Here is a 24,037-nt window from a genome sequence, read left to right as displayed (position 1 = left end):
ATATAATATAATAAAAGGTATATATATATATATATATATATATATATATATATATGTATTAGTTTTTTTTAAAAAATCCTATGGGGAAATGCCCCCTCCTCATTCAATGTAGGTCCGTGCCTGATTAAAATTACGTGGCTCCAATAATATAATGAGGGATGCTCCCGTAAAGACGCATAAAATGTCTTTTTTTAAAGATATTTTTTAATAATTAAAATTTAACACATATAATAACTTAAATTATGTTATTTTTGTTAAAATTATGTCAGGCAAATTAATTTTACCGAACAATAGTGAATCAAATTTTGAATCCCTCTAAATTAATATTATTTTTTATAAAAAATGACTACAATACCCCTATTATATAAAATGACTAAAATACTCTTATTATATATATTAATTTTGAGAATTCTAAATTCTAATCCTTTTCTTCTCTATCGTTATAGGGTTAAAATTTAAAGTTTTCAAATATATATATATATATATATAGGGATATTTTAGTTGTATTTTATAATAAGGATATTGTAGTATTTTTTTATAAAAAATATTAATTTATATCGGTTTAAAAATTAATTTATTAATTTTTTTGTTAAACTGATTTGTCCAGTCTAATTTTAATAAAAATAATACAATTTAATTGATTATATGTGTTAAATTTTAATTTTTAAAAAATATCTTTAAAATATTGTTGCATTTGTCAAATATTAATTTTCAGAACCACAACTTGCTCAACTAAAATTCGCTCAATCTCGAGAAGTAAAATGTAGACGCAAGCAATTATTGAATTTTAAGAGAAAATCAACTTTCTATCCAAGTTCAGGTTGGTTGTCATTTTTTACAATATTAATTTTTTTTTTATAATTGTCACCTTTTTATAATATATATTTTTTTCAAATAAAAAAACAGCAGACATCTATTTATTTTGCCTATACTAAGTTATTTATAATTTTTCTTACTCAAGTGTTTATTAAATTTTTAATTAATCTATATTTTTATATAACCTGAAGTGGCTCCATCCACACAAATATACTATTTTAAAATATAAAACTTTATTCATGAAGTGTTCTTAACATTTACAAGTAGATTGAATAAAAAAATTAATTTAAAATTATTTAATAATTTTTTTTAAATCTAACTATTTAGTCTAATTATATTTTAATAATATAAATAGTTTCATACTTAAAAAAATACACACACAAATATACCAAAATATCATGTATAATGCCTTCATCATAAAATAATAATAAAGGATTTAGAAACCAAAATACTCATAAAAAATATAAAAATCCAGCACATCACCAACAAAATGAACCACGTCTATTATAATAAAATCATAAATTAAAAATTCACAAAATACATAACAAATACATTTAAAAAATAGAAAACATAATATTTCATAAAATTTGATTTGTTATTTCTACGTTTGTTATATATCCTAAGTTGTTTTGCCAACATTTTTTATGAAAAAAAAAAAAAACAAAACAAAAGAACAATGCTTTAATTTTAATATATACAAGTAATATTAAAAGTATATATATTATAGACATAAAACTTTCACCTATATATTATATTTAGCAACACTTATTCTTTTTTATGATTATGTATTTTATCTTAATCTACATGTGAATGTGATATTTTAATAATTATTTAATATTATATTGTCCTTAATATTTTTTTCACTAATCAATTTTTAAGAAAATATGTTTGTAAACCATCCGAAACTTTTGTCAATTTATTATTATTATTATTATTGCAACTTCTACTTAGTTGTTTCTATGAATTTATTTTTAGATGGATTCTTTAACTATAAATTAATCTTATACAAATGCAATAGTGTAAAAGATTTATGATTACAACTTAAAGAAAAGTTCTCAAAAATTTACTGTGACAAAGACATTTGTTCCACAAAGTGATGTCCAATAAAAAATATCCTTAAAATAAATCAAATATGTATTAATATTAAAGCATAATATTAATCTCTATGTTACAAATAAACACTCTTATTTAACATTTATATATTTTTAGACACTTACTAATAAAATTTTACCCTTTAAAAAAGAAATTGGACTCACCAACGCTAATATCATCTGATGAAAATCTACTACCAACAAACAAAAACCAAAACACATCCAACAACCAACAATAGAAATAGATGGATCAACAAATTGCAACAGCAAAAAAAAAAAGAACACAATCAACAATGTAAAAAATTAAATGACAAGTACATTTTACTCCAAACATTTAAGCGGAGAAAAATAAAACAAGTATTACTAACAAGTAGAACTCAAAAAAAAAAAAAAAAGACACTAAAAATAAAAAAGTAAAAAATTATATTGAACAAATTTTTAAAATTTATTATTTAATACATTATAATCTTTAATTTCAAATGTATATACGTGATTAAATAAAAAATTTAATATTATATTATTTATTGTAATTACTCAATTAAATTTTTCATATAAATATATATTATTTTATTTATAAAAATTTATAAAATCTAATAAAAAATATTATATAAAATTATAATTCAAATTTTCTGCGTATCATGCAGGTCAAAATCTAGTAATATATTAATTACGTGATAGTATGAAACGATAATTGTAACAACCCAACATTCAATACGTCATGATTGTACCAAAAGTAAGGTGTTACTAACCGGTTTTCCTTACTAACCATTTAATATTGAGCCTTTAGTTCGAACTCGCATTTCAATCTTTAATAAAATGCTAGAAAGTTGTTTATAACTCATTAAAAATCATATATCAGATATCACCAATTAACAATAATTACATAATTACTAATAATAATAAATCTTATACAAGTAAGTCAAAATAAAACTCAGGTGCAATACATATCCCTCTGTATAAAATAAAAATCTTAAGCAACAAGCGAGGGAATTCTATAAAGGTAACACAACGCATAGATAAAGTCAATAATCGCCCGCAGCTTCAAACTGAGTCTTCGAACCTATCACTGAAAGGGTGGAAGATTTTGGGGTGAGAACAAACCACACGTTCTCAGTAGGGATGGGAATACCATTAAAGTAAAGAAATACTTGCAAATAGAATTAATTCCATTATAAAGCAGTTTATTCTTAAAATAGCTTTTGAAGAAGTTTGGTGGAAGACTTATTTTAAAAGGTGTTTAAAGAAAATTCATTTAACTTACAAATCAGAAGGATTAATAGCTTAAAGAAACAAAAGGACCAAAGACGTGCTTAGTGACTTTCTGTCCAACTTACTTCGCTCACTACTACATTAGAATACTCAAGTGACACCTAGTCTACCTGCCCCAACCTTCACTACCATAAACCATGAACCACCCTCTTCACGCCTCCACCGAAAAGGATTTCTCAGATAGACACACACAAACAAAACAAACAAAGAAAATCACAGATATGATTCAAGTACAGCAAGTAAAACAAGTAGCAGATAAACATGGCTAAGCAATTAGGCAAACCAAAACAACTGCACATTCAATCAAAACATACAAATGCATATGATGCATGCCTGTCCTATGGCTGATGAGGCTCATCTGTCGGTTATCCAGCCAACCCGACAAGTTTGAATTGTCCTTAGACTGTCCCCCGACGTGCATCCCCAAGAGTCTATGCATAGCTTTTTCTCAAATAATCAATATTTCTCAATAGGGGTAACATTCCCAGAAATTTATATAGTGTCCGGTCACACTTACGTCGTAGGGTCAACAGAGTATCGAGTCTCAACCTGGTACACGTGGTGGCAAGCCACGGTACTTTACCCAGGGAAACTCGTATCTCAGATAATTCAAATAAATAAGCCATAAGAGTATTTCAATCATAATTCATCAAGAATCCACATCATTCTCAACCATGTTTCTTTCATCACAAATCTTGTCATCAATATCATAACCAACGTCATCAATCTCAGTCATCACCCCACAACACTATAACCAGAATCATCACCAGATCTCAAACAACCCAATTGTCACTAAATCCTACCTCAATTTCAAGGACAACCCTCAAACAATTCACTAAGTTCGCCTCCAAACCAATACCACACATATTTCATCATATTTCTTAAAATAACTTTCTCCCTCTTAACTGTTATGTTCAATTTCATTAAAAACTTTAAACTCACCTTTTTATTCCCAAATCCTTAAATTTATACTCAATTTACTATTTTAAAGTATTTTTCTAGTTAATCAAATCTCATTTCATCATTAGAAAACAAATGGGTTTTAAAACCACAAGTTAACCAAATCATAAAAAAATACAAGTCTCTTTAATGATCTTTAAAAACATTCAAAACATACTTCTCTTATTAAAGATACTTAAATCAAAACCATCTTCGAAATCACAGTCAAAACTTCTTCGAAATTCTTAAAAAAATTTCGGCAGCACCTCCCCTAAAAATTGGAATTTTCCACCCATTACGAGTCCCCTCTTTTCAACTTCGGCCCAATCAAAACCATTTTGCATAATCAATAAAAGATCATTTTCAAACCAAGGTTCAAAATTAACCTGTTCAATCATTTTTTTGCCAGAAACTCAAAAAAATGATAAATCAATAATCAATTTAGCCACCATTTCAATCACAGCAGAAAGTCATTTTCAGCACAGAAATTAATTCACTTGCATTAATCCACTAAACTCATCAGGTATTCAACCCCAAAATATGTTAACTTTTAAACAAACCCCTACCTCAAAGTGTCGAAATCCAAGGAAATCAAACGTGACGATTCCCCTTCCCTTTTCGTTTCATGGCTGCAGCGACAATAAATCCACGACGGTAATGGTAGTTACAGCAGAATAGAGAATCCAAATTAAATAGGTATCGAAAGTGAACACAGCCCTGAGAATTTCAAAACAGGGCATATACTAGAATTAAATCAAAAGAAGCATGGGAATGACAAAAAAAATGTGCAAATGGAACGTAATCAAGGAGAAGAGCAAACCAGAATTGAAGTAGCAATATCAAACTTATCAACAGCAAATCTAACAGTTTTCTGATGACCTCAACACCACCATAAAGGTCCTAACAACAAACAGGAAAACAGAGTAGTAGTACTAAACAGAGACATAGGTTCCCTTAGCTAGAACAGGAGAAAGACAGAGAAACAGGATGAAACCAAGACAAGGATTAAAGCTTACAGTCTCAACAATGGAGGAATTGGGACCGAATCAACCACTTCCATGACAGCTCTGGGAACACAGCAACAATTTTGATCCCAATTGACAGCAGTGGCGGTGGTGGCGTCTTCGATGGTGGTGGCTAGTGTTCCGATCGGCGGCAGGACTTGGCGGTGGCTTGGCAGGAGCGGTGCGATGGAGCTGCCACGAAGCCCCCTGCTCTCTTTCCTATACGCGTTTCCTTTCCCCCAGCTCAAACCGGCGGCGGATTCAACCCCATCGATGACGGCAAAGGCTCCAAGGCGGACCGACAGCGACGGCGACGGCTCGGGCTAGATGGACAGCAGCAGTGGCGACATGCTTCCCAGCGAGGACGATGGATCCTGTTCGGCGATGGCGATAGTTTGCGACGACAGGGACGTTCCTCCGCGACGGCACTAGCGCGGACTTCGCGAACGGCGACGGCGGGGTTGACGGCGGCGAGCTTCTCCTCCCCTGGCGCTCCCTTCCTTCTCTTCCGTCGGTGAGTGCGGAGCTGTGCGTGTGTGTTGTATCAATGAGAGGGTAGTGAGGCTGAGTATGTGTGGAGCTGAGGTGAAGGTGTGTGAGGGGGTAGCAGCACTGAATTAGGGATTGTGGGTGAGTAGTGTTATAATGAAAGGGATGAAAGAGGGGTGGCGGTGCAGCTAAAGCAAAGGAGTTTAGGGTTTAATTTAATTTAGGGCAAAGCAAATGTGAAATAGGGGTTTTTAGATAAATTAGAATTTGGTAATTTTAATTAAATTAGAGTATAGAGTATCAATTAAAAATCTCATTTAATCCATTAAAATTACATTGAAAAATATTATTTGATTGTCAACTTATTGATTGGCATTTAATCATGCATTCTAATTTAAAATTAAGAATAATATAATTAATTTTCTTTGTTTATAAAAATTAAAGTATTAAATTCCAAAATCTCAATTATTTAACTAAATCGTATAAAATTCTTATTTTTTTACAACCGTTAAGCTGTATAATTTAAATATAAAAAATTATTCAATAATTATAAAATTAAGTAAAATTTTTAATTTAATTATCAAGACTTGATTTAATTACTTTTAATAAAATAATTTCTAAAAATAAAGTCTTTAACAAATAAATAAATTAAAATTAACTGATAATATTATTTTTCGAAAGTTCTGGGTGTTACAATAATAATTAATCGTACATCTCGCATTATTTTAACTAAAAATCAAATGATAATTGACGATATGAAGGGACGTGTATAAACATTTTAAATACGTTGTGCAGATATACATAAAGTGATAAAACTTAATTATATGTTTACAAGGGTTAACTCCGTCCTAATTAATAATATAATTATTTTAGCATATATTGAACTGTACAAATAAATAATTGATGATCATCACGTAATTTGTTTTATAAAATAACAATTTTATTAACTATTGTACGGTACCTTATATATCATTTAACTGAATATATGATACTTATTTTAATTTTCGAAATTTATATTTTCTTTGTTATTGGTTTACGGTTTAATTCAGTTTGCGCCTCTTAAACTATGTTCATCAAGAAATTTGATCTTAGAGTTACTTAAGCACCCTAATGTTATTACGAGAGTTTAGTATTAAGGGAGAAAAAAAAAACATAATAATAACAGTGTAGACTGTAGACTCCTTTCCAATCTAAGAAAACTATTAACTTTTCCACAATTGATGAATCAAACATTCCAACTTCAAAGGATAATGTGTGTAACATAGTACCTAATATGCTTAAGATAAAGTCATATATAGAGCACTTATGAATATTAATATAACTTATCTGAATATAAAACAGGGTTGAAAAACAAGATAAATAATGCTCTATGCTTATAGTGTTTCAATATGATGATATCCCAATGATGGTAATTGAAGTATGTCATTTTGTTAATACAATAATTGCATTATTATGAGTATATGTTCAACAAGTATAAGCAAAGTGAACTCTTTCAACTCTCCCACATTATTTGTTTATAAAATGATATTAGCATCCATTATTGGCGAGCTCTTATCCACACACCAATTATTATATCCATTGTAACCCTCTCAGTCCACCAAATCATGAAGCCGAATATTCTAATCTTCACTGGTTTTCATGCAACCTTAAAGTATATTGTATTGTAAATCACAACTACCAGTTGAAAAACAGAATATGTAATTTTGCTTCTATACATTAATTGGGACTATACGTAAAATCAAAGACAAACAAAATTAAATGAAACTACATAGAAGACAGATCAAGGTGACTAATAATAATTCCCTATAAGACTATATATTAAACAATATTATACTAATCCCCACCCGTTTGTATTTGTAGCATCTTAATTATAACCGTGGCTTCAATCAACACTTGAATTTGATCTTGAAACAGATATGTTTTATTTAACACCCTTTGGACCAAAAGTTGCAACAGCATCAGCCACTGTGAGAAATATTTTATCTTCTCCAATTAGATCGGTAAGCTTGGATGCATGGAGCTTCTCTATTACAACTGGCCCCGGATTCGCCAATATAAGCTGTTTATATAAACACACATGAACATAATTAATACAATCACAATTGTTTTGTACATGACATCAGCATTATTATTGTTGTGATATTATTATCATTATACCTGAACTTCTCTTTTCTGAAGGGTCTTGTATAATTCTTCAAAGGCATGGATGCCACTTGTGTCAATATCAGTAACAGCTGCAATGTGACAAGGTCAATTATAATTAAGTTCATGCATCAGAATTACTATCATTAATAATGACTTGTTGGTAGAAAGAAAGTCTTACATGACATTTCAACAATGAGATTCTGTATTCCCGGTAATTCACTTTCTGTCCTTTGAGGGTGCGTGTGGTTCAAAGATTAAATTTTATTACTAGAAATGTCATTCTTAGGAATATAATACCTAGGAATAAGATTACTTGAAATATAGGATACCTATGTTTGGTTATAAATTTTAATGTCTTGGAATGTTATGTAATAATCCTAGGAATGACTAAATTTTTGTTTGGTTGAATTTAAATTTTTTGGTCATTATGTAATATGTCAAAATTACCCTTACTCATTCAAATTAAAATATTAATGACTAAAATTAAATATAAAGCTAATTAAATATTATTATTTTTTACATTATTTTTTTTAATTTAAAAATATCTCTAATAATAAATTTACTAAAATACCCCTAATAATAAATATGTTTAGTTAAAATTATTATTAATTCTAATTTTTTTTTTAAATTTACTAAAATACTTCTAATATCAAATATCTTTAGTTAAATTGTTTATTGGTTCTAATATTTTAAAATTTACTAAAATACCCTTAATATCAAATATGTTCAAATAAAATTATTATTGATTCTATTTTTTTAAAATTTACTTAAATAACCCCAATATCAAATATGTTTAACTAAAATTATTATTGATTCTAAATTTTTTTAAAATTTACTTAAATACCCCAATATCAAATATGTTTAACTAAAATTATTATTGATTCTAATTGTTTTTAAATTTACTAAAATATTCTATTATTGATTCTAATTTTTTTTAAATTTACTAAAATACTCCCAATATCAAATATCTTTAGTTAAATTATTATTGATTCTAAATTTCACTTAATAACAATATGTTTAATTAAAATTATTATTTTTTTACATTTTGAAATTACAAGAATACTTCTAATAAAAAATTTACTAAAATACCCTTAATAAAAATATGTTTAATTAAAATTATTATCGATTCTAATTGTTGAGTTAAGAAATTAACTAAATGAATTAATGATGACAAACATTATTTTTGGGCAAAATAAATAATTAGAGTTAAGTGTTAATAAGTATATGTTGCTAATTATTTATTTTGTGTTGCAGGCCAAATTCATTTTTAAGCAGCCCAAATGGTATAATAAAAATTTAGCAAGGCTGATGGGTAAATAATCAAGCTCAGCCCAAAAGAAACAAAGCCAAAGGATCTGATGGGCCAACCGGGTTGCTTTATGGAAATTCAATCCAAACCCGTATCCATCTCACAAGGCTTCTTTTGTAAGATTGAAGTCTTCTCCCTCTTGAAGTGCAACATTCTTCTACTTTCTGACCAAGTCAAATCAACTTCACAAAAAGTAAGAAAGAGAAGAAAAGCTTCCTCCATAAGCCAGTAACCAAAGAAGCAAGAAAGAGAAAATCTAAGCTTGAAGCACAGAAGCTAAAGCAGAAAATCTAATCCAAATCAAGCTTAGGTTAAAGGTAATCCATCTCATCTTGCATGCATCAGATCTTCATCCCTTCTTTCCAACTCTCTGCACTATCCGAAAATGGCATTCAAGGTAAAGTTGATCTCTGTTCTTCACTACTACAAATCCACGGTCACAAGAGATTCTTGGGGACCAAGTTGCATCTCTATGGTTCAGATTTGGTTGACCATTGGAAGACAATTTCGGTTACTCCTTCATGGCTTTCGGTCAAGTTGGAAAAGTCAGAAGCAAAGGTTCTACTTTGATGTTTGAGAAGAAAAAGTGAGCTTGTGGGTTGGTGAAGCTCAAGGCTCAAGGTGTTGACCTTGGAAGAAGAACTCAGCCACATGCAAAGAGATAAAAGAAGCTTGCTGTTCATTCAGAAAGCAAGGAGAGAAAACCAGAGTGTAAGAATAGTGTTCTGTTAAGAAGTTCCTCTACTTGGATAATGCTTTCTTTCAAAGAAGCATTCGGCCAATACTGAAGAACTCAAGCTGAGATTTGTGAATCTGGTTTTGCACATAGCAAAGAGGCTGCTGATGAAGTCAATCTCCTTCATGTTTTACTGATTGTAATGTACTTTTCTAAGCTTATCTTTCTGTAATTTCTTGAGAGAAAAGACACTGTGAGAAAGCTTGAGAAAAAGCCATGAGTTGAAAAAGTCTGAGAGATACACTTAAGAGAAAAGCCTAGAGTTGTTTTCTGATTTCTTTAGGTATGATTGTGTCTTGTATCTTGTACCTGTAAGGTATCCCTTTCTTAGTTGGGTTAGCACTAAGAGGTATAGTTAGGTATTAGCATACCCAATGTCAAGTTAGGTTAGAACTTGAGTGTGAAAGGATTGGGTCAATCCTGTGTTATTGGTGTATGTAATACTGTTAACTATAGTAAAATTCTTCCATAGTTGTGGAGGAGACTGGATGTAGGTTGCATAGCACAAGGCAACCGAACCAGGATACATGCTGGTGTTAGCTTTTCTCTTCTCTGCTGTGTTCTGTTTTCTGATATTCATGAGACAAAAATAAATTGTCTCATAAATTTCCGCTGCTGAGTTCAAACAGAATCAGAATTGCAAATTTGTTTTAAAAGGGTAATAACAGCAACCAAAAGGAAGGCATAGATTCAACCCCCCTTCTCTAAGCCTACCACAACCTTCACTAATCTTTTCAAATTTACTAAAATACTCCTAATAACAAATATCTTTAATTAAAATTAACATTATCACAATTAAATTTACTAAAAAAGCATTACTATTATGCAAATGAAAGTTACAAAGAAGTTTCAAAAGTAAAAAATTACTAGCACTAATAAGCATACATGCACAACTCTTATACAAGAACACAAACACATCAACAAAATGAAATCAATATTACAACCTCACACATAGAAAAATTATTTCAATTATTGAGCATGATGTCTTCTCCTCCATTGGTTCCACATTTCTTGTGCAAGTTGATCTCTCCATCTACCCCAACATAGATTGGTTTATTTCATAAGATTCTTTTGGAGCCCAACTGTGGTTAGACTTCAACAAAAGCAATCTTCAAATCTCCATTCTTAGTTACAATCATCAGGCTTGTATCACATTGAATAGCAGCTCCATCCATGGTTCTTTTGCTAATCATCCTTGGCACCAAAATGCTCAGAAGAAACCAGACACCAAAATGATCTCCAACATGGTTAGAGAAAACAACAATGACTTCACCAAGGAAGAAGAAATCAGAGGAATGTAAGCAGGAGTGAGCTAACAACACGTGCAAATAACAAAGACCGGTAAAAAGATTTAACTATACAAGATGGATGGCCTCAGAGGTAGTGACAATTTAAGATTTCATCAGATACATATATCTGATAATACGTGCAATAGAATACATCATTGGCCAAACCACTAGTAAGGTGTCTGCATTAAGCAAAGGCCAAGTATAATTTGAAAATTGATTTAAAAGTTAAAACGATGGGTTCTTCAATAGAGTAAAAACAATAACATACATATGTTGAAAAACAAAATAGATTTTAACATCAGGTTCATTGACAAATGAAAAATCAGCAGAAAATTAACACATTAGGGAACAAAATAAATAAACACACATTGCCATAACCATATTCATAAGAAAATGAGTGATACACTGATAGCTACAAAGGATGCGATATAAAATCAAAATGCTTAATCCCTAAATGAAACAAATGGCTAATACGAAAAATATAATAACAGATTGTAGATTTTATATGAACGCATCAAAGAGATTCCCATTTTAGACTAAGTCATCACTCTCCTTCGAGTGCTGATGTCCCTGTCTATTTGTCATCATTTGCGAATAGAAAGAAATACTGCATTTGCAAGCTTAAACATGGATTTTTCACACACAATACCTCAAAGAAATAATTATAATTCAAGTAGAGAAATAATAAATGGAAAAAAAGAAAAAAACTTGAACTTCAATTCTTCACACAAGTAGAATGCCAGTTTCAATTTTTAAAAATCCAATAACGCAGAATATGCATTGCTAAATAGATTAAAAAAAATAGAGCTTCCACTTTCCGAAGGTGTGAAAAAAAGGGGGAAAAACAAAATAGTGAAAGAAAAAGCGGGTGCCTCAGATCAAAATTGATATCATGGAATTAAATCTCGAAGTATATTAGGAATAATGTATTGTGGTTCAGATCTGAACACTTACGAATCAGTGAAGCTGATACACTGGTGTAGATTCACTGTATTTGCCTTTAACCAACCCAATCTCGTTTCTCTGAACAAATGACAGAGTTCAAAAAATGACCAACCACTCAAATTCAGAAGCACTTTTAACAGTGACAATCAAGAACTAAAACCAAATCAAATGAATTACCAAAAGCAAAGTAAGAAAAACAAACATTACTTGAAAATGCACACACACAAACATAGAGAGACAGAGACACATTATTACCAAATGGAGACATTTCAATGACACAAAAGCATTGACCCGTGAAGTGAGAAATCATGGGAGACACCCATTTCAGAAAAACAGAAACTTCAAACAAACTTGCACTATCATACAAAACTGTAACAAATATCACCAGAACATACAAATATACCAGAACATGCACACCAAAATACATTTTAAAACTGGAAAACTAGATTCCACAGATCCTGTAGCTGAAAATTAAATTGCCACCAAAACAACTTTATATTGTTACTAGTATGTAAAATTCATCAAGACAACAGGATAAAGAAGCAGAGCAATAGTAATGCAAGCTTAGTAGTGCATTGTAGCATGGCTCATGAAGTACACAGCACGAAAAGCCAAATTAAGACAAGATTAAGCATGTAAAAATATGTTTTTGTCAGATTCAAGCCAAATTAAGCATGTAAAAATATGTCAAAAGCTTAAACTCTTTATTAAGGCAAATCATCAAACATGTTGTTTGCATGCAACATAATCACAAAGAGCGTATACAAAATCAAGCAAAATAAAAAATAGCTAATCAAATTAGCAGTCTATTGCAGGAAATTAGTGTAATATGATGTAGAAAGCATAAAAAGAACCCAAACCTTAATGAGAGATTCAAAGAGAATTCGCAGAAATAAGCAATGCGAACATGAACTTGAAGAAGAGAAGGAAACCAGTCTTCTGTTTAGGGTAACGGTGGCGCCGGTGTAGCTCCGATGGTGGTGGCGTTGGTGAAGCCTCCACTGATTTGGAAAAAAACTCAAACCTTAATATAAGATTCAAAGAAAATTCATAGAGAAAAACAGTGCGAACATGAATAGGAGAAGAGAAGGAGACGAATCTTCTGTTTAGAGTGACGGCGGTGCCGGTGCCGGTGCCGGTGCCAGCTCCGGTGCTGGTGGCGTTGGTGAAGCTCACAAATTTGGGGAAAAAACTGCTCTGCTAGGGTTTAGTTCTCCAGAGAAAAATGAAGAAGAAGTGAAATATAGTATTAAATAATAAGGGTAATTTAGTCTTTTTGTTTCATTATTTACATTCCATTTCCATTGGAATGAAAGATAACCATGGGGGAGATGGGAATTGAATGAGTGGTAATTCAATTCCAAAGAATAAAAGTTACCTTGAAATGTTTTTTTCAACTTTGAACCAAAAATTTCATATTCCCATCTTAAAATTCCTGGAAATGTTGCATAATTCCCCCAACCACACACACCCTGAGATTCTTCTTCAATCAACCATCTCAATATTCTGCAAAAAAAGAATCAATTGACTTATTCATAGTCCACAATTACATTGATTAAAGTCAAACCACCCAAAAACTAATATCATCACATTATTGATTGATACAGTCCACATTTTTTAGATTATCATATTAGCAACTAATCTTTACCATTTTAAATTATGGTACAAACAATAATAGAGCATAACATGGATAAGATCATAACTAATTAAAGAATGATCTTTAAAAATACAGCCCCATCAAGTTAAAAATGTGTATAAATTTACCTCTCCTTGATATAGTTGGAATTTGAGAAGTAGATAGCAGAGTCAATCCTGATAATGAGCATGCCAGCAATCTGTGCTGCTTTGGGGTATTGCTGGATGTTCCTATAAACAGTAGTCCCCGGAAGCTTACCAAGAACTGCAGTTCTTGGCCTTGTCACTTGTAAAAGTATCTTGGCAAATGAAATTGCCACCTTCATAAACAAAATGAGATTAGCTTAAAACACTACTGAGATGAGATGCAAGAAAGCCATAAATGGTTATCTGTTGAATAGATTAGTATCTGCGTTGTACCACAATTAGAAGGCCAATCTCAACACTCTTGAAGATGACACGAAGAATGCTCCCATGCAAGCAACAAAATCGAATTTGTCAATCTTCCAGAGCATAAACATTGCTTCAATGTTCACCAGGTTTACAACAGTAGTTATTATAATAGAAGCAAGAACTGCATTTGGAGTGTACTTAAACAGTGGTGTGATGACCAACAGAGTTAGTAACACAACAATGGACATCACAATGTTTGATACAGCAGTTTGACAACCAACCATGAAGTTCACTGCTGATTGAGAAAAAGATCCTGTTGTCACATAACATGATGTCAAAGAACCAACAATGTTCATTGTTCCCATTGCCACCATTTCTTTGTTACCATCCAGTGAATAATCTTTCATTGTAGCAAATGTTCTCCCAATTGCTACAGCTTCCTGAAGTAGTTTAAAGAATTCGGCATAAGTGCCTAGAAGATTTTATTGCGTTCTCTAGAAACATCTTATGCTAAATATAAAAAATGTTATGTGGATTGAGGAATCAGCTTCAGAATTTTCTTACTGTAAGTGCAACCATGCCAGATATAATACCAACTCTAACACCAGCGCCTAGATATTTTCCACTGAAAAAGATTTCGTTAGCTGATGATGGATTCACACCACTCTTGATATGCTTCACCTAATGAAGTATCATATAAATACTTTGATTAAATTTTGTTTTCAACTTTAGAGGAAGTATATTCAATCAAGATTATCATCATGGTACTTACAATTGATACGCCTTTTTCGTCTGCTCTGGTAATGTACACAAAGAATGTAGACACTACAACAGAGATCATAGGAGAAATTGCAGATACCCAAAAGAGTTTCTTGTTTCTTTTAGCCTGTTATCACAATATAACAGTTATTCAAGTTGTAAAAAGGAATAAACTATGTGCTAAGAACTGTTGTATATTTTTAATATTTGTAAAAAGTAACTTTTAGCTGCTAGTGCATTTTTATTATGGTCCCCATGACCTATTAGACATGCTATTTATGTAATACTTTTCTTTAAAAATGATTATTATAACTTTGATCAAAGTGACAATCATTTTGTATTTGACATAGTAAATTAGAGGAGGGGAGGGAAAATATTAGGATTCTTACAATATACTTGGTTATAAGAAGGAAGATTAAGAACGATAGTCCAATGAGTATAGTCTGCCAATTCCACTGTAAGCAGAAATTAAGAAAACAATTATTATTTATGAGCTTGTTCATCATCTAAATGTACTGAAACATATATAAATATAAAGCAAGATGAAAAGATTTACCCCATGGTGCACATTACTCCAAACCGAATGCATTACAGAAACAATATCAGTTTTTGTGGTGAAGTCCTTGATGCCAAGCAGACCTTTAAGCTGTTGCAGTGCAATAGTAATGGCAGCTCCAGCCATGAAGCCCACAATGGCAGCATGAGATAGGAAATCTATCAAGAAACCAAGCCTACAATAACCATTCATGAATGCACAATACTTTAGGCAAAGCCTATATGAATGAATGAAAATAATGAAGCTTTTGCATAGTAGTGTATGTACCTGCAAACTCCAAGTACCAATTGAGTGACTCCTGCAAAGAAGGTAGCGGTGAATGCAAGGCGCAGGTAGTCATGGCTTTTGGTGTCACTAATCTCACTAGAAAGCAAACTCCCAAGCAAGAGGGACACCACAGCTACAGGTCCTATCGCAATATCTCTTGAGGTTCCCGTGAAAGCATACACAAGAGGTGCCACAAAACTTGCGTCTGCAAAAAAGGTAATATTAATTAGCAGAAGAAATTAATTACTTAGAAATAAGAACTTATCAATTATCATCATGATACTCACATAATCCATACCAAGGATCCAAATATGCAAGCTTCGCATATGCAAAGTCCTGTTATAAACAACAAAGTGGTCACTGACTACATGTTAAAAAATTATGTATTTACACAAGTATACCTAAATACATTAGTTTTCTGGTGACTACTCGCATAAAATTAACTTCACGTGAAAATGATAGTTGAGATCATCTTCGTGTACGTACCTGAGGAATGCAAAGACTTGCAATGGTGAGTCCGGCAACCAAATCGCCTCTGAATTTCTTGAGGGGAAGAGAGATTGGAGAGCGAGAACGAACTTTCTAGATCCAGATTGGTCCTTGAACTTGCCAAAGGGCCTGTCAGGGAAGAAAGTCTCCATGAGAGAATGCTTGATCTCTTGGAAGAGTGACTGCTTAGGAGGAGTTCCAACTCTGTGCATATATGGCAGATCAGTAACAAAATTATCATCTCCTCCTCCATGTCTACGTGAAGAAGAATCACTTCTTGTTTCTGCTATAACTTCTGCCGTACGCTGACTCATTGAATATTAATCCCCACACAACACGCTTATTAATACTAATTACAATAATAGCCTGCAAAAAATAATTCAAACTGCAATTATTAGCATGCAGAAAAAGAGAAAAAAATGCGTGCATAGTAGTAGTGCAACGCCCTATTTTAGAGTCAACAGCTCCAAAACTTAATTAAGCAAATGATAATTCATATGTTATCTAATTAATGTGACGTTTATTAGCTTAATTAAGTTAAATTCTTGGAAGGGAAAAAGAGTATATATGGAATGTACCAAATGGTGTTGTGTGAATGGAGAAGCCAAGTTTATGGCTTATATATAGAGTCAGAACTCAGAAAGTAGAAGAAGGTGTTGATGATGGAGACTATCAACACTCTTGAATGTGAATGTGAATGTGATGTTAGGCAAATTGCTCATGAAGTCAACCATAACCTTGTTCATATAAATTTATAACATCAGTTTATGTCTTAATTTAGAGGATGGAGGCAAGAGATTTTTTCTATACTTAAATCAGTTAAATAAAAATAGTATTTTTTCCGTTTTAAAATACCTGTAATTTTGACCCTTTTTTCTTTAATTTTAATACATTAAAAATTTAATGTATTTAGATACAAAATAAGTTTAGATACATTCAATTTTTAGTGTACGCAAAAAATTATAAAAATAAAAGTTATTTTAAAACAGAATGAATATTCATTTTTTTAAAAATATTTTTTAGATAAATATAAACCATTATTATTTTAGAAGAGTTTAATTTTGATGTACTGACAGTATAAAGTATTTCACACAGTCTTGCAATTATATCAATTTTTTAGATAATCATTTACGCGGTCAATGTGAAAAGTAGTTATTTTTACTGATGTGACATTATATAATTAGATGTATGTGTAAAATTACTTTACACTATAAGTATATCAAAATTAAATTTATTTAAAATATCTTTATTATTCAAATTTAAATCGCCTAAGCAACTCTGTATTTTAGTTTTAAATTCTTTATTCCTCTCTGTATATTCATATATAAATATTTTTGAGCAGAAATTTATAATCAAGATCAAACTGTCAATTAATTATTCTTTTTTTTAAAGTAGTTTTTATTTTGCATTTATCCGTAATTAATAAATATACTAACCACAGTTTAATACAAAAGAATATACTTGAAACAGATTATTTTTTTTATTAAAAGTTTAGAAGATTATTATGAATGGAGAAAGTACCAGTAACAAGAAAATACCAGCTAAAGAGAATTTTGGTTATGATATCATAAAACTAATCAATCAACTTTGATCTTTATACCAGCTAAAGATTTTGCATACAATAAGTGGGATTTGTCTTTAGTAAGCTCAAGTGTTTTGAGCATTTGTGATGTGCACAATATATAAATTATAAATATGACTCTTAAAGGAGTTTAATAATAATTATTAATTTTTTATATTCACTCAAATGTTTTTAAAATTCATTTTGAGCCACCCTAATTTCTTTACCCCAAACTCACTGCACTCTCCTTTCTATACACAGAACCACTACCACCACCACCACTACTCTTCTCTGGATCTGTGCCGTAGCCGTCCAGCCCAGCAATTGCTGCCGTTCTCAGTCCCTCTCCCAGCGTCGTTCTTAGCCTCTCTCTCCGCGTCGTTCATTCTCGGTATCTCTCTTCACGTCGTTCGTTCTCAAACTCGGAGTGCCGTCGTTCTCTCTGCCGTCGTCGTGCACCCGCATCGTTCTCCCTCCTCAGCGGCATCGTCCTTAGCAAGTAGCGGCGACGTAGGTCTCAGTTCCAATGGATCCTCAACCTCATGCATAAATTTGCTTCATTGATTTAATTCAATTTTTTTGTTCCATTTATCTTATTGTTCAATTTTTTTGTATGAATTTGCTTCATTGATTTCATTCAATTGTTGTTTTCTGGTTATATGTTTGATTGAATTTTTCTTGTTCTGTTTATAAGGGTTATAAAATTTTGGAATTTGTTTTTATAAATCTGATTTCAATTTCTGTGTTTATGATTCTATTTGTGATGTTCTAATTTTATTTTTGATTTGTTAATGCAGCTTGATTTTTTATTTTTTTTAGTGCATTTATGGTTCTACATATTTTGTAGAATATCCACATACATGATACATCCATTTGGTTGCATATTGATGCAGATTCGCTCCGCATTTCTAATCTGGGATGGACTCATTTGACCTGGGTGGTTACTGCTAGTGCCAAGATACATGAAGTGTGTTGGAGTTGCTAGATTATATATTCAATAAATTTTAGTTTCTAAAATGTATCACTTTTTGCAATCAAACTTAGTCTGTGGTATTTTGTATTTCTAGTTATCAGAATAATGTAATGCAATGATGTACTTCTTCATATATCATTCTAAATTGTTTTCAGAATAATATATTCCTCTTTAAATATCTTTATAAATATACTTTGATAAAGAGTTTTAATATAATCCAATCTTATTTTAACCAGAATTAGCTATTAACAAGGTTGCTCACTCGTCTGAATTAACCAAACTGTAATTTTGGAAGCGAACATGATCTTCAATGACAATAGAATAAAACCATTCATGGATCCTATTACACCAAACATAAGTTGAGTTGGAAAGTAAAAACTATGCCAAAAATTGGCAAGATCATTTCAAATTGAAAGCATTACAACAAATTTCTTGCATATAGCCTAGTGAGGTATCATCAGTTATTGGAAGTAGGGTTTGATTTTAAGCCACCACTTATGAAGTTATTGGAGTATGGCAACATAGACCTCTGTTCCACTCTTTTGGTACATTACATCCATTTACATTACCATTGTTTTCAGGGATGAGCATAATGCCGATCCAGTTGCTGCTGTAGAAGTTCCAGCTAAATATTGCAAATAGGCTGTGGTAACTTTGGGCAATAATGGATGCATTGCTAAACATGGCAAGGAGGTGCGTAAATCAGCAAAATTCACCATGTATAGGAGCATGGGACTAGTTATTTGCCAAAAATGTTTTTACTGTGTCATAATGAATGCATATTAGGCACATTATTATGATCTAAATTGGAAAACCGTTAAGATAGAGTTTAGGTTTTCTTGGTAGTTTACATTTGTGACACTCGATCATAATGTGAACTAGCTTAAAGCTCATGTGATTAATGATCTAATATCTATTTGCTATCATGAACTATGTTTCTCTTTCCATGTTAGGTGGTACGTGTCCCAGCCATAGGGGAAGCAAAAGCTATAGATGTTACTGGAGTAGGAGACCTTTTTGCTAGTGGATTTTGTATGAAATGGTCCCTTGAAGAATGTTGCAAAATAGATGCATGTAGTGGCGGATCTGTTACCCGCTCTCTTGGTGGTGAGGTGACATTAGAGAATCGGCAATGACTATACAAGCAGATGCAGATAAGAGATCTTCACATATAAAAAGTTCCAGGAACAAGATGGAAAAGTTCCAAGAAAATGATGCCAAATTGGATTCCTGCTATTTACTACAAAACATCCAGAATAAAAATCAAAACATTTTTTTTAAATTATAGATCAAGTTTACAGAAATTATTGACATAACTGATAACATACATATCATAATCAGATCCTAGAACTAGAATGCTATAAACTTCAATTGCATTTGTATAAATATTAGATACCAACATCAAAATCCAAAATAATGGTCAAGCTTCTTTTCTTCTATTTATTTGTTTGACTTTCTTAATAACCTTTTCTACTGAAGCAAAGAAACAACAAAAACGACCTCCATAGTTAAACACGAACCACCATCAAAATCAGAACTAACCCATGGGTATTCAATAATCAATTAGATATAAATCTAATCACCAAGGCTACGTTTGTTTTTGTAACCAGGACATGACATGACACTGAGACAGAGACATTGAGACAGAGACACTAAAAATTACTCTTTGTGTATTGTGTTTGGATACAATGGACAAGATACTGATGTAATGTCTAGTATTCTGTTTGGATACATATAAACAAGACTAAAATATAATGTAAAATTACTAAAATAGGCCCATCTAATTTTAATTTTCATACCCACCTCTCACCGTCTCTGTCTCCGTGTTGCACTCCTTGGCTGCTACCCTAACTCTTCCTCTTCTCCAGGAACGGTGGAGGAGTGAATGTTGTTCCACCTACACGACGTTGCCTGTCTTTTGCACCACTTCTAACTCGTTTTCTGTTTCTCCCAACTCAATCTCTCTTCTTTCTCTTCTTGGCTGTTGTTCTGGACCTTCTCTTTGTAAGTTCTATCTTACTTGATTTTCATTAGTTTCCAAACCCTTGATTTAAAAAAAAAAAAAGAAAAAAAGATAAGTAAATTGATGTTTTTCCCTTGACCTTGAACAAAACATGTCAGGGGAAAGTTTATTTGGGAAAGGAATAATTCCTGGGCCGCCGTTAACGACACCTTCTTCCTCACCAATGTCAATTTTTCACTATATTCATTTTGATTGTTGTTTTTGCTTCTTCAATTGTCGTTTTGTGTTTATTGTTTCTTTCAGGATGCGTTCGAGAGGCACCGCGTGGTCTTCACTGTTGGGACTTCCATTGCCTCCGTTGCCACTGCTTGGATTGGTGTCTTCATTTCTCAGTGCTTTCCATTCATATCATCTGATTTGATTATTTGATTGGGTTCATTGATTGTAAGATTGGTTGATTTCTTGTTTCAGGGTATTCATTGCGCCATTTCCATGATGAAAAGGTTGAACAAAGGCTTGAATCAATTGAAAAAGCTGTGAGTCTTTCTGTATCTCGTTTTTTTTTTCTTCTTAATTCTAATTGTAATTCTAATGGATATGTCTATTTCATATGTTTCTGTGTGGCAGATGAAACACAAGCATAATCTGGAACATTCCGAAATCAAAGACATTGTTGGTCCTGGAGGTCTCAGTGTTCCTACTTGTGCCGCCACTGCTGCAACCACCTTGTTCATTGGGATTGTTCCTTCTTTCTAGCACTTAATACATGTGATCATGCTTTCTGTGGCGATTCTCCAATGTAGCTATTTAAGTCTTGTCAATTTGAATGCACAATAGTCCTTTTTAGTTTTTAATGATATGGTTATTCATTGAAGAACAAATGCACAATGGTGCTGTTGGGTATTGTAAGGTTAATTTGTAAGCTGAACTATCATTGCTGTTAAGATTTCAAATGTATTGAAATTTAAAGGATTTGTAGTTTACAAACTTCCTATTTGAATTGCTATTGCTATTGCTTAGTCAAAACTGTGCTTGATACTGAAGATGCTACAGCTAGGAGTATTGCTTTGAATAAGCCAGCCTTTTAGAAAAAAAAAACAGAATAGCAATACAAATATGACAAACCACAGTCGAAATTTCGTACCATTATTTAATATTTATTCATATTCCTCATCCTTCATGAGATAGTTGCTTAAGATACTTATTTTGTTGTTTTCATTATTACATTTATAATACATTCTTTTTTTTCCTATGTTGAGCAATGCTGCAAATTAAAGAAAAAGGTTTGTTTCGTCAAATTTTATGTTATGGATAACACAAATCATTTCTTCTTGGTTCAAATTTATTATGGAAGAAATAAGCATACTCCTTATGATATAGGTATTTGGCAAGTGCGTCTCAGTTTTCCCTTCAGGATAATTATCATTCATGGTTCCAACACACTTTAAAAAAATATTTAGTGGTTATGCCAAATGATCAAAATCTAAAAAGTTTCAGTACAAATTTCTCTATCATGGAAGTATTCACAGTTTTTTTTTTTTTTAACTTTCTTGTTTAATTTAGTCAAAATGTGAAAGAAGAAAGTATCCTTGCCTTGCTTTGGAAGCATGGATTAGTATTCTCTTTAGTGGGACAAAAAAGCAGCTAATAAAAACTCAATCTGCAATAACAAATCAATCTGCACTAATAAAAACTCAATAACAAATCAATCTGCACTAATAAAAACTCAATGCAATAACAAATCAATCTCTGTTTGCATCAACACTTCTAGACTATAAACTCAATGCAAAAAAGAATACAAAATCCTAAATTCTGCACTAACATAAAGTCAAATTCTGTATTAAAAAACTGCAATAATAAAAACTCAATGCAATAACAAATCAATCTCTCTCTGCATCAACATTCTACACTATAAACTCAATGCAAAATTGAAACAAAATCCTAAATTCTGCACTAACATAAAGTCAAATTCTGCATTAAAAATCTGCACTAATAAAAACTCATTACAAAATTCAAATTAGAACCACATAACTAATAAATGTATCACATGTCACATCCTAACACACAAATTAAACATAAAACATAATACTAATTTCAGTCATTTGTTTATTGAGAAGAGATTAACTCTAACTCTGACTATACAATATAGCTCTGGCAAATCCAGCTTTCTGAGTATGTCCTAGTGACCAAAAGGTTTTCTCCAGTTGAGGATTTGTGGAGAACTTAAGTGCAATCGAAATAATTTCATCATCTGTGAAGCCAAGCTTGCTAAGCATGTCACCAACCTTTTTTTTCTTCATGAGTGTTCATCATAGCCTAAGCAAATGCATCCAAACGTTTTCCATGTTGATCAAACACATATTTTAGGGTCTCAGTTAGTTCCTTCATCATGTTAGTGTCCTTCGTCGCCTTAGATGAATGTGGCTTCTTTCCTTGTTTCCTCTCAGAGGATGAAGCCACAGAGTTAGATTGTTGGGGAAGAGATTCACTGAAATCCTGAGTTGAGTTGAACATAAAAAATTCTTCGTCATCCATTTCTTCATCTCCATCTTTTTGGACTTCTTCTTCAGCGTCATTGCCACTTACATCATCCACTCCACTTGCTCTTTCTTCGCAAAATATTTTCTCCAAACGAGGATACAGAGAAAAGGGCTTTCGTGGAGTATACAACCTTTGTCCTTGTTTCTAGGAAAAGGAATTACAAAAATATCATAAAAGGACAAAAATACATGTTGCACAAAATATAAATAATTTAGTAAATTCAAACTAGTAAACCAACCTTCAAATATGCAGCTAGGATCTCTTTGTTATCCACAACCACACATTGCTTCACATCATCCCATCCAAAACCGCTATAGGCTGCCATGTCAGCTGCAAATTGATACTTCTCTTTTAGCCTTTTAACTTTATTCTTGCAATGGCTTATTACCACCTGGAAATTTCTCATTCATTTTTGTCGTAAGCTTTTCAAAAGAACCAGGTCTAAACTGACCCGCATCAGCTCTTCTTCCTTCAATGACAAGCTCCTCCATAAAACCGACAAATGCTTCTGTCTCTTCGTCAGTCCAGACATGTCTGTCCATTTGTCCCTATAATCTAGATTAACTCAATCAAAATTCAAGTAAACATTTAAGATATACATAATGTATTCAATGTAATAACTCATAAAATATAATACATTTAATAAAGTGCTACATGTAGTTCACATAATTAAAGTTTTACAATTAGCTCTTACAACAAATGTCCAACCAAACAAATTGAAAGATTCTAATAAAACACACATGTAACAAATAAATTAACTAATTGATTCGGGAATTCATCCAATCATTGTACATTTCGTTTGCTAAATTGTCTCGCCAAGCAGTCCAATCGTTGCTGCCCTCTATGCTCTCAATCATGTCATCATCGC

At 31.8% G+C, this 24,037-nt stretch overlaps 2 non-coding genes and 1 pseudogene across 2 annotated transcripts; all 3 read right to left on the bottom strand.

Moving 5' to 3' along the window:
- Positions 1 to 7,451: 7,451 nt before the first annotated feature.
- Positions 7,452 to 16,445, bottom strand: LOC112778822 (high affinity sulfate transporter 2-like; annotated as a pseudogene).
- Positions 11,169 to 11,248, bottom strand: LOC112781824 (small nucleolar RNA snoR122). The gene has a single exon (XR_003192578.1). It is a non-coding gene; the product is annotated as a small nucleolar RNA snoR122 (small nucleolar RNA).
- Positions 11,596 to 11,682, bottom strand: LOC112781811 (small nucleolar RNA R44/J54/Z268 family). The gene has a single exon (XR_003192568.1). It is a non-coding gene; the product is annotated as a small nucleolar RNA R44/J54/Z268 family (small nucleolar RNA).
- Positions 16,446 to 24,037: the final 7,592 nt, after the last annotated feature.

Source organism: Arachis hypogaea, chromosome 19, assembly GCF_003086295.3.
Source record: "Arachis hypogaea cultivar Tifrunner chromosome 19, arahy.Tifrunner.gnm2.J5K5, whole genome shotgun sequence".
Classification (NCBI taxonomy): Eukaryota; Viridiplantae; Streptophyta; class Magnoliopsida; order Fabales; family Fabaceae; genus Arachis; species Arachis hypogaea.
The sequence above is the reverse complement of the archived record's forward strand: the minus strand, read 5'-3'. Positions and strand labels throughout refer to the sequence as shown.